Raw genomic sequence first — 11,516 nt, forward strand, 5'->3', positions numbered from 1 at the left:
AAACCCACTCTCCAAAACCATGTTTCATTGTTGAAGGTGGTTCAGTGTGCTCTTGCAGTGCAGATGCTGTAGTTTGCTGTAGAATCTGAATGGTTTCTGTTCCTAGGAGAGGACTGGGAGGAGGTAGTGAGAAGAGAATTCAATGCCTGAGGTGTATCTTAGTGAGAAATGTTGGCATGAAGTGCTGAAAGTCTTGAGCTGTCAAAGGCCAGTGAGGCTCAGACTCCTTAACCTGCTGGAGCAGGGTGGAAGCAAGGAGTGGGCACTGCCGTCCCACAAGCGGCACTTGGTTCTGGTCTGCCAGGTCTGTGCTGGCCTGGATTTCTTCTGAGAAGTTTGTTGGAGCTGCTTGGAGTAGTGAAGGGTGGGGAAGAAGTGCTGCTCAAGAGCTAAGGCTTGGCTTGATCATTTTGGATGGATTTAACCATGGTATCTGAAGACATAGTTTCCATCAGAATGATCCCAGCATTGTGCAAGTGTCTCAGCTGAAGCCCCTGAGCAGATGTGTGAGACCACCCGCCTCCTCCAGATGAGCCATAGGAAAGCTGACTGTGCCCAGTAATTACAGCTTCTGCAGATTGAATGTGCTTCCAAGTGTTTTCCTTAGTGATCAATCATGTCCCAGCACTCTGATATTCCATCTCTGTCACAATCTGGAGCATCTCTGCAAACCTTGGGTGCTCATTCCCACCAGAGTTTCTTCCTTTCTCTCTTTAGAATCAGTGTGGTGCAGTTCCCTGTGTTTGTGAGCAGCAGCCAGCAGGCTGCAAGAGATCCAATGGCAGCTTTCAGCACACAGAGGGATGTGATGGGGACAGACTGTCCTTACCGCCATGCATAAGTGAGTTTTTACCGTCCTCTCTCAAGAAGTATGAAAGAATAGAGTTTGAATGATACTTGTGAGCAGGTGCTGTGCTGTAGGGGATGTCAGGTAACCATTCCTATGGGGGTGCGGGAAGGAGCAGTGAAAGTGATGTATTAGTTTGTGTTTTGGCTGTTAAAGAGGAGTTCCATTTCTGGAAGCAAAACTATGGGCTAAGATGGAAAACAGAAGGGAGAAGGCTGATACCTGGATAGTGGGCTGAGCTTTGGTGACTGCAGCCATTTGCAGTAGAAGTTTTGCTGTTTTGCACAGTGGGGTTCAGAATGGGAGCTGATGATGAATGGGAGCTGCTCGAGAGACAGACTTCCATGTACAAGTTCCAGTGCCTCAATGACTTTCTTGTAGCGAGGAACCCCAAACTGAACATAAGACTTGAGGTGCAGCCTCCCCAGTGTTGAGTCCAAGGGGATGATTACCTCTCTGCTCCTGCTGGCCACACTATTTCTTAGACAGGCCAGGATGCCGTTGGCCTTCTTGGCCACCTGGGCACACTGTTGGCTCATGTTCAGCTGAGCATCGACCAACAGCCCCAGGTCCATTTCCTCTGCACAGTCCTGCAGCCACTCAGCCCCAGGCCTATAGCGCTGCATGGGGTTATTGTGGCCAAAGTGCAGGACCTGGCACTTGGCCTGGGTGTACCACATCCCATTCACCTCAGCCCAGTGAGGTTGATCCAGCTTATCTAGATCCCTCTGAAGGGGCCTCCCTTCCCTCAGGCAGATCAACACCACCTCCCAGTCAAAAGACAAAAAGAGAAGAAAGCAGAAATGAAGAAGGCTTCTCTGAGAGCTGCCCCTGCACCTGCAGAGGTGAGTCCTTGTTATGGACAGACACAGCTCTTGTTGTCAGGGCCTCCATCTGTGAGACATGAATGAGACTGTAAAATCCTGAGGGAAGTGGTGTCCTGGTTCTGTACTTGCTTTTTTCCTTTGCAGTTTTTGAAGTGTTGCACAAAATGAAGGAGAAATCTCTAAAGCAGGTGGTCGGGATGCTGGCATGGTGATGTTACTTAGTAATTAGTGCTATTATTTTGTAGTATATTAATAGTTTGCTAATAAACAAAAAACAAGGGGGGGAGGAAGGCGTTCTGATAACAGAGGATGCTGAGAAGGCAGAAACACTGAATGCCTTCTTTGCTTCTGTCTTTAGTGAAAAGGCTCTCCCTCAGAAATCCCAGACCCTGGAGGTTAATGAGAGAGTCTGGACAATAGGAGATTTCTCTTTAGTCAGGGAAGAGGTGGTCTGTGATTGCCTAGGAAACATTAATGTCCATAAATACATGGGATGGGTGCATGGGGTGCATCCACGGGTGCTGAGAGAACTGGTGGAGGTCATTGCTGAGCTGCTCTCTGTAATCTTTCAGAGGTCTTGGAGAACTGGGGAGGTGCCTGAAGACTGGAGGATGACCAATGTCACTGCAGTCTTCAAAAAGGGCAAGAAGGAAGAGCCAGGTAATTATAGGCCAGTCAGCCTCACCTCTGTCCCAGGGAAGGTGATGGAACAGCTTGTGCTGGATGCCATCTCCAGAGAACTGGGTGATAAGGAGGTTATCAGGAGTACTCAGCATGGGTTCACCAAGGGGAGGTCGTGCTTGACCAACCTGGTGGCCTTTTATGAAGATGTCACTAGCTGGGTGGACGGGGCTAGAGTGGTAGATGTAGTCTACCTTGATTTCAGAAAGGTTTTTGATACTGTCCCCCACGACATCCTTATAACAAAGCTGAGGAAGTATGGGATAGATGAGTGGACAGTGAAGTGGGTCGTGAACTGTCTGACTGGCAGAGTGCAGAGGGTTGTCGTTGGCGGTGCTGAGAGGGGATTTGATCCAGGTTTATAAATACCTGAGGTGTGGGGGCCATAGTGGCACGGCTGGTCTCTTTTCAGTAGTGCGTGGGGACAGGACTAGGGGTAATGGGCTGAAACTTCTGCATAGGAAGTTCCGCACAAATGTGTGCAAGAACCTCTTTACGGTGAGGCTGACGGAGCACTGGAACAGGCTGCCCAGGGAGGTGGTGGAGTCTCCTTCTCTGGAGATATTCAAGACCCGCCTGAACACCTACCTGTGCGACGTGGTGTAGGGAACCTGCCATGGCAGGGGGGTTGGACTCAATGATCTCTAGAGGTCCCTTCCAACCCCTACAATTCTGTGATTCTGTTGGAAGGTGGGAATGCAAGAGAGAATATTGCGAGCAAAAGCTGTGGAGCGAGATAAATGGCATGAGAAAGCAAAGCTGAGAACTAAGGAAAGCTCCAGAAGAGAAAACAAAGTCCAGTAGGGCATATTTAGAGACAGGTGAAGCATCCATGAGTGCACTGAGGAGTACTAGGGTGCTCTGGAATGTCTCTTGGGCTCCCTACAGCACACATACTTGCTCTGGGGCATGTCTGGATGTCTGTAGAGCTAATTGTGGGGCCCTGAGAAACGTCTGGGGCACATTAGGGGGCACTGGCTTCCATGTGAGTGTTCCCAGGTTCCCAGAAGTCAACAGGGAAGCCTTTGGAGACCCCTTGGGAAGACTCAGTGGGGCCCTAGAGTGATGTAGCAGCTTGTGTTGGTTGCATCTGCTTGGCAGGGAAGCGATTTCCCTGGTGAGAGCTGAGTGACTGGAAGGTGATTTCCTTGGTTTAATTAATTTAATTACCTGGATTATAATTAAATAACACTGTTCAGCGTTCATTAAAGATTTCTTTTTTTTCCAAAGTACTTCAGTTGTGCAGCTGTAGCAGCTTTGCTAAGATATATCGAGTTTATTCAAAATTCCAGTGATGCTCCTAAAGCACTTGAAGTGCATTTGAGGGGGGGAGTGACAAAACAGCTCTGAGAGACACATCATCAGATCAGAACATTGGAACGGTAACTAATAGCAGAGATTCTGATAAGAATATTGAAGTTTTCAAATTACCTTTTCTTAAAGTTGTATTTCACCAAGTTTCATCAATGTGCACACTGAAGAGCTGACTTGTTATCTTTCTTTTTATAAAAAATCATGTGTTACAATTGAGAGCAGAAGTTATAGGATGGAACATTCTCCAAGTAAAGTGCAAAAGACATTTCTTCATAGTTCCAATTAATGTCTTATGTTTTGTTCAGACTCACTAAATGATGTATTTCAGGGTACATCATGTGGGAATATAAGAAGACTATTCAGAGCAGGAGCTGCAGAGCAAGATGAACGACATGAGAAGGTAAGGCTGGGAACCAAGGACACAGCTTTTGTGTCACTCAGCCACCTGTGGCAGAGGTCAGGATTTCAGCAGGGATGGGAAATCATCCCATCACTTAGTGCCTTACAAGGAGCTGAGAAGCTTTTCTTGCTCAAGTCCTGCTTCCAAGCTTAACCACCTGCAATGAAGTAGATGTCACTTTGCTGGTGTCCTTCAATTCCGTGTCTGCATTTTCCCAAAATCAGGAGGTAACCAGCTGCAGTGAAGTGAGCGATTTCAGTGCCTGTTTCTGATGGTGGCAATGAGTTCAGAGGTCACAATTAACTGACGATTCCTGTTTCCATTCTGACAAAGTCTGTAGTTGCAGCTGACTTCCTGAGGCTGCCATACGTGGTGGTGATGCAGCCTTGGGCTTCTTGGGGATTTGCATGACTCCCACCTTTCCTTTCTGTGTCTTGCAGGTCAGCTGGTGCTGGAAGCAGCCGGTATCTGAGTAGGAATGAAGGTGAGTGCAGGAGCAGCTGCTGAGGGGAGGAAGGAAGTCCATGCTAATGAGCTCTGGAGCATCTGCGGGTCCGGTACCAGAGGAGGCAGCAGTGATGCTGGAGGGCACGTGGTGAGTTCGTGGACAGGGTGGCACAAACGTGTGCGTGTGCTGAGGAGTTGGGTTGCACACAGGTGCACACAAAGGGGTGTTTGTGGAAGGTGTAGGCACGTACGTGTTCCCAGGGGTGGTTTGCACACGTCTGTGAATACAAAGGAGGGCACACGATGCGGTGTGTGCATGGAGGTGTGCAAAGCAGGCAGGGTGGCACACGGGTGTGCATGTGCACATGGATAGGGGAAGGCTGGGGTTACAGGTTGACCTGTGCTGAGGTGAGTGGGGGCTCACGGTGTTGCTCAGTGGTAGATTTGTTTACACTGAGTGCTAACAGGAAACTCGCACACCCTTTTTGTTTCAGCTGTGCCAGCGCTGTGATCCCTTGCTGCTGGGATGTGCTGTTGGAAGGATGGTGTGCATGCCGAGCTCCCATCACTTCCAAGCCCTACAATTCTGTGATTCTGTGAATCAAGTGTAGAGCAAAAGGGATGTTTGGGCCAGGTGACTGTAAGAAGGCTGGCTGCTTTGGATGGTGGCAGCTGATGGAAACAGGTGCTCTGGGGACCGTTCAGCTTTTAACAGAAGACAGGGGTCCTGCAGGAAGAACGACTAGGTTCTCAAAAGGCTTCAGACGTGCACACAGAGTACATCTGTCCTGCCGTGCCGTCTCTGCTTCTTTTTGATGAAAGCATTTTCATGACCACTTGTTGTGGCTGTTGCTTGTAGAAGGAGGAATGTTAGGTGCAGTTCTCACTGAGAACTTCTGCTAGGATTTCTGTGTAATTTGAATCATGAGTGTTAGCACAGTGAGTTGAAGGAGGGCCCCGGAAGCAAATTTGTTGCTGTTGAAGCACTGTGTGATGAGCAGGTGCGTGGTAAGACGTGCTGGCAGATGTTGAAGCCACTTTAAGATTGAGGTGAGAAGGAAAGGCGATGAAGGAGCTGATGGCAAAGAGCTTCCTTAGGAGGCTTGGTGCTTGCATGGGATTGTATCCGATCAACTTCTTGTGTGCTGGTGTCCATCTGTGGTTTGTGGAGCAGTTTTCATTCCAGGGTCTGTCTGGTAGGACTGTGGCTTGGGCCAGGCCAGGGCGAATCCAGTGTGCTTTACTCTCGTTCTTAGTGCTTGTTTTTGCTCAGGTGTCAATCCTCACAGAGCAAGGCCTGAGGGTGGGGTTTGCGGAGAAAGAGGACATGCAGGCCTTGTGTGACACCCACGGAGCTGCAGCGAGGCTGCATTGGTGTAAAACAAGGGAAATGCACAGAGATCTGAAGGTGGGTTTTGGGCTCGACTTATGCCAGAGGGGATGTGCGTGCTCCTTTACAATGTGCGTTTTCTGCCTACTGTATGGCAGGTGGGCTTGGAAAGTTGTTTCCGTGTTTCTGTTGTTGGGAGAAGCAGATATCAACTCTTCTCTCTATTGAAAGATTTAACAAAAGAGCCTCTCCTTGCTTCTTAGTGTATGAATCACAGAATCATAGAATCACCAGGGTTGGGAAAGACCTAAAAGAACAGTCCAACCGTTCTCTTATTACCAATAGCTCCCAATAAACCACGTCCTTCAACACAACATCCAGTCATTCCTTGAACACCCCCAGGTGGGATGGCTCCACCACCTCCCTGGGCAGTCCATTCCAGTGCCTGGCCACCCTTTCTGAGAAGTAATATTTCCTAATGTCCAGCCTGAACCTCTCCTGCCGCAGCTTGAAACCATTCCCTCTAGTTCTATCAGTAATGTCATGAGAGAAGAGGCCGACCCCCAGCTCACTGCAACCTCCCTTCAGGAAGTTATAGAGAGCAATGAGGTCTCCCCTGAGCCACCTCTTCTCCAGGCTGGACATTCCCAGCTCCCACAGCCTCTTCTCATATGGCTCCATTGTGCTCCAGACCCCTCACCAGCTTTGTTGCCCTTCTTTGAACACGTTCCAATGCCTCAGTGTCTTTTTTGCAGTGAGGGGCCACAAACTGGAAACAGAATTAGAGTTGTGGCATCACCAGTGCTGAGTACAGGGGGACAATCGCCTCTCTGCTCCTGCTGGCATCAGTGTTTCTGATACATACATTCTCATGTATGTAAGTGTCACATGTGTGACATCCTTTTTGATGGAGTTCCGTGACGGGAGTTCAGTGGATTTGAGAGCTGACTTGAAGCCTGTGGGCATCACCCAGGAGTTGGGGTGAGAGGATGAGGCGTAGGAACAGGAACCTCTTTGGTCGTTATTAACTCCCAACTTTTTGGTCAGGAATCTCTGTGTGTTTCTTTATCATGTAAAGAACAGAGTCATTGTGCAGCTTGTGAATGAATTGATTCACGCCTGCTGATTGGTGTTGTTCTCTACAGGGAGCTGCAGTGGAAATGGACACTTGTGGTCCACTGTCTGCCCCCCTCCCGCATGCTCAGATCAGCCAAGTTGTCAAGGCCTGGCTCTTGGTTGGTGAATTGTGCCAAGGTCAGAGAGTTGGATTTTCTGGGCTTTGAGACACGTCTTCCAGATGCACGTTGTGTTATTTCTGATGTGTTGACCTGTTGAGGTCCAGCCCCAAATGAGGATTCAAGTACTACCACCGCAGGAATGGTTTAGATTGGAATTGGAATGCAGAAGGCTGAAGCCAGCAGGAGCAGGGAATCCATCATCCAAGGGCTTGGTGCAGCTCTTCTTTGCTCAGTTGTGGAAGCATCGTAAAGTTGCTGGGCGGACAGGCATCACGTAGCCTGAGACTCAGCATGACTTGCAGCAAGTGGATGGGACGGTTGTGCTGTGTGTGTTATTCCATGACTGTCTTAGCCCTGCTCACTGACCTGCTCTTTCTCTCTCCTCTCCTCGCCCTCCACCCACTGCCTCGGTGCAGCTTTTGCTCTCATTTCATCCGAGCAAAGCGACAAGGAACTGCTGCAGATAGCTTGAGGTGATCTCACTGCCAGGTACGTGCCATGTTTTGTCCCCCCCGCATGGTTTTGCAGGCCGTGTGGCACTGTGTTTAGTAACACAGCCTCATGCAGCTTTGATGTGACCCTGGTCACGGATGGGTTTCTCCACTGCCCTGCAGCTCAGCCCTCAGAAGGGCTGTCTCTCAGAATGGCCGCCCTAGACCCCGTCCCCATCTCTGCTGCCCTCCCCGTCCCTTCAGCCGTTCCCGGTTCGGGCCGGGCGACACCGGGCAGGTGGGTGAGCGGAGCGGGGCAAGATGGCGGCAGGGAGTGGGGTGTGAGGGGCAGGGCGGGGCCTAACGGGGGTGGGGGGCGGGGCTAAGGGGAGGGGAGAGCGGGGATTGGTGGGAGAGGGAGCCAATAGAAGGTAGAGAGGAGTTGGGCACAGGGTGATGTTAACACCCCTTTGTGACGTCATAATGCCCCTTTGTGATGTCATAATGCTTCTTTGTTACATCATAATGCCCCTTTGTGACGTCATAATGCCCCCTTTGTGACGTCATAATGTCCTTTTCTGATGTCATAATGCCGCTTTGTGATGTCATAATGCTCCTTTGTGACGTCATAAAGCTCCTTTGTGACGTCGTAATGCCCCTTTGTGACATCATATAGCTCCTTTGTGATGTCATAAAGCTCCTTTGTGACGTCAAAATGCCCCTTTGTGACATCATAATGTCCTTTTGTGACGTCATGAAGCTCCTTTGTGATGTCATAATGCTTCTTCGTGACGTCATAATGTCCCTTTGTGACGTCATAATGCCCTCTGTGACGTCATAATGCGCCTTTTGACATCATGATGCCCTTTGTGACATCATGAAGCTCCTTTGTGACATCATAATGCTCCTTTGTGACGTCATAATGTCAGTTTTGGATGTCATAATGCCCCTTTGTGATGTCATAATACCCCTTTGTGACGTCGCAGTGCTCCTTTGTGATGTCATAAAGCTCCTTTGTGACGTCGTAAAGCCTCTTTGTGACGTCATAAAGCTCTTTTGTGATGTCATAAAGCTCCTTTGTGACATCATAATGCCCCTTTGTGACATCATAATGCCTTTTGTGACATCATAAAGCTCCTTTGTGACGTCATAATGCCCCTTTGTGACATCATAATGTCCTTTTCTGATATCATAATGCCCCTTTGTGATGTCATAATACCCCTTTGTGACGTCATAATGCTCTTTGTGACATCATAAAGCTCCTTTGTGATGTCATAATGCCCCTTTGTGACATCATAATGTTCTTTTGTGATGTTATAATGCCCTTTGTGATGTCATAATGCTTCTTTGTTACATAATAATGCCCCTTTGTGACGTCATAATGTCCTTTTCTGATATCATAATGCCCCTTTGTGACGTCATAATGCCCCTTTTTAAAGTCATAATGCCCCTTTGTGACGTCATAATGCTTATTTGTGACGTCATAATGCCCCTTTGTGACATCATATCACCCCTTTGTGATGTCATACTGCCCCATATGAAGTCCAGACAGAGTCAAAACTTATGGACCTGCACGAGGATCACTTTCAAGACAGTGGCTCTGTTGCTTCAAGCCTATTTGCTTCGTCCTGCCGCCACTCTACTACCAAATATCAACAACCTCTTGCATGATTGAACTTGCAAACATTTCACACTAACCCTTGTGTTTCTATGCCTTCCTAGGTGATTTGAGCCCTTGTCAACCCCAAAGATCCAAACCAAGTAGTGATGTGCAGTGTGTTTCCATCAATGGAGAGTTCTTATTAAGCACAAATTGCTGCAATTCGGATGACAGCCTTCCACATGGTAACAGTGATGGACACAAGGGGCTCATCCACGTTCATGCTCTCATATCTCCTGGCTCTGCTGAAGCTCCTGACCTGAGCCTGCCAGACACCACAGTCACCTGCCTGGATTGTGACCCAGCGCCTTTGCAGTGCTGCCCATCCCGAGCACAGCCCGAGTGCCCCAGCAGCAGCACCACCATGCAGGAGCAGGTCAGCATCAGTGAGGTGAAGCTGAGCATCTTAGATGGGGACTTAGAGTCAGGCTGCCAGTCCCAGGCACCAGGCAGCAGCACCAGCTCTGAGCCACTCACATCTTGACAAGAGGAGTCCCATCTTCACCCTTGACCTCTCAAGTCCTCCTGTCTTTTATTGAATAAAGTCACTCTCATGCTCAATCATCGCCTTGGCTGCATTCCGAGTCTTCATTCACAGGGATTGGGATGAATGCAACAAACAGCAAGGCAGCTCAGCTTGCAATGCTATGGCTGTGGGGTTCGTGCAGGCAGAGCTCTGGGTTCCCATTTTGCCTGGCTTTAGGATGTCTGCAGCATTTTGTATGTGAGCAAATAATCTCTAGCATCCAGGTTGCTGCTCATGATAATCCCAGTCTTCCTGGCTGTCGCTTTGTGATACCTTTCAAAGCCTTTTGATACTCTTTGATGCCTTGGCTGCTCCCTAACACCTCTGTCCTCCTGCCATGTTGACTCATGTCTCCCACTTTTAAGCTGGCTTTGCAGATCATCTCCAGCCCTGTCATCATCACGCTGCAGCAAGAGGTGCTCACCTGGCCCAATGTCTGGCAGTACAGCTTGTTCTGCAGATGAGCAGCTGCCTCCTCATCTCTTCAGCTACAGTAGTTTTTCTCAGGGCAGTTAGATGCAGTCATGCTCCTCTGGATTTGGTGTGTTAAATCCATGCTGCATGGCAGCAGTCAGTGCAATACAAAGGTGTTCTGTGTGCCACAGCATTTCTCCAGGGGCTGCCAAAGGTAGAAGCACAACACAGCACCATCCTTCTGACAGTAATGTCTGTGAGTGTTAGACATATGAGCACTGCATCATTCCCAGCGTGTCAGTGCTTTTCCACACCAACCTGACTCTCACACTCTCTGCACTGAATGTAACTCTGCTCTTGTGGAGACAAATGCTTTCTGTCACATCCTCCATCCCTGCAACCATTTGCCGGTAGGCAGCTCTTGCAGAAGAATCAAGCAGCAGAACCTTTTGCTCACCCTACAGCATGCAAATGCTATGAAAGCAGAAATAACCTGGCGTGCTCTGGGTCTGCAAGGCTGCACAGATGGGAGAGGTAGATTGTGTTTTTGCAGTGGAAGTTTCCAGTATTTTCAGTACATAGTGTAGGCCCTAACTGAATGTATAACCCTCTTGTAAAACAGCTGTATAAGTAGTTTTTCCACCAATAAAGTTGCTGAACAGAGTTAAGTTCAGACTGGGGGCATTCTGACATGGGGAGAATTGAGACAAGCACAAGATAAATACAGAGGGTGGGTAGAGCCCAGCACAGCACAGAATGAATGTACTGACTTTTGGAAACATTGCCCTTCTCTCTCCGCAGAAAAGTACAAGGCAGACCTAAAAACAAGAGGTTGGTAATTGACCTTCTATGGAAATGAATCCTAGCAACAGTCTCGAGGAGTGTGTGAGCCTGAGATGCTCAACCAATGAGAGCCATGAGAGCATCACCTGCATTGGGTTTAGGGCACAGAACAGAATTAATGTCACTGACTGGTGTGCAGTTTCTCCCTTGCCAACAGGGGATGTGCGCGCAGTATTGCAGTAATGAATAAGCACTGCTGCTATCGCTGCCATCTTTGCCTAACTAGAAATCTTTGACTTTGAGAGTTTCTCACACAAGGGGAGAGGGTAAGAAAGTAAAGAGGCACAGAAAACTAAGGAAAACTGTTCTTCTTATCTATAAAAATTGATACAATTGATGCTGTCGTGCATTTTTTTAATTATTATTTTTAATTTTTTGCCAGTGTCAGATTGTTTTAAAATAACCACACACCAAAATCTGACTACCAAGCAAATTTAATGAAAATGAAATGAAGGTGAGTTAGCGGAAAGCACAAGGCCATATTATATTAGGCTCTAGCAAATTTACAGGCAGTCACTGCACGAAGAGGTAGATCTGAGTTGCACATTATATGATTCC

The 11,516-nt window shown here is 48.4% G+C and overlaps 1 long non-coding RNA gene across 2 annotated transcripts; it reads left to right on the forward strand.

The window, feature by feature from the left end:
* Positions 1-437: 437 nt before the first annotated feature.
* On the forward strand, positions 438-4,698 carry LOC146760242 (uncharacterized). Of its 2 annotated transcripts, XR_014947617.1 has the most exons (4): positions 438-841; positions 2,247-2,334; positions 3,998-4,069; positions 4,510-4,698. It is a non-coding gene; the product is annotated as an uncharacterized LOC146760242 (long non-coding RNA). The 2 variants fall into 2 exon arrangements; XR_014947618.1 differs by lacking the exon at positions 2,247-2,334.
* The last annotated feature ends 6,818 nt before the right edge of the window (positions 4,699-11,516 follow it).

The sequence above is a fragment of the Coturnix japonica genome, chromosome 6 (genome assembly GCF_054131305.1).
Source record: "Coturnix japonica strain WE chromosome 6, WE-NBRP24, whole genome shotgun sequence".
NCBI lineage: Eukaryota > Metazoa > Chordata > Aves > Galliformes > Phasianidae > Coturnix > Coturnix japonica.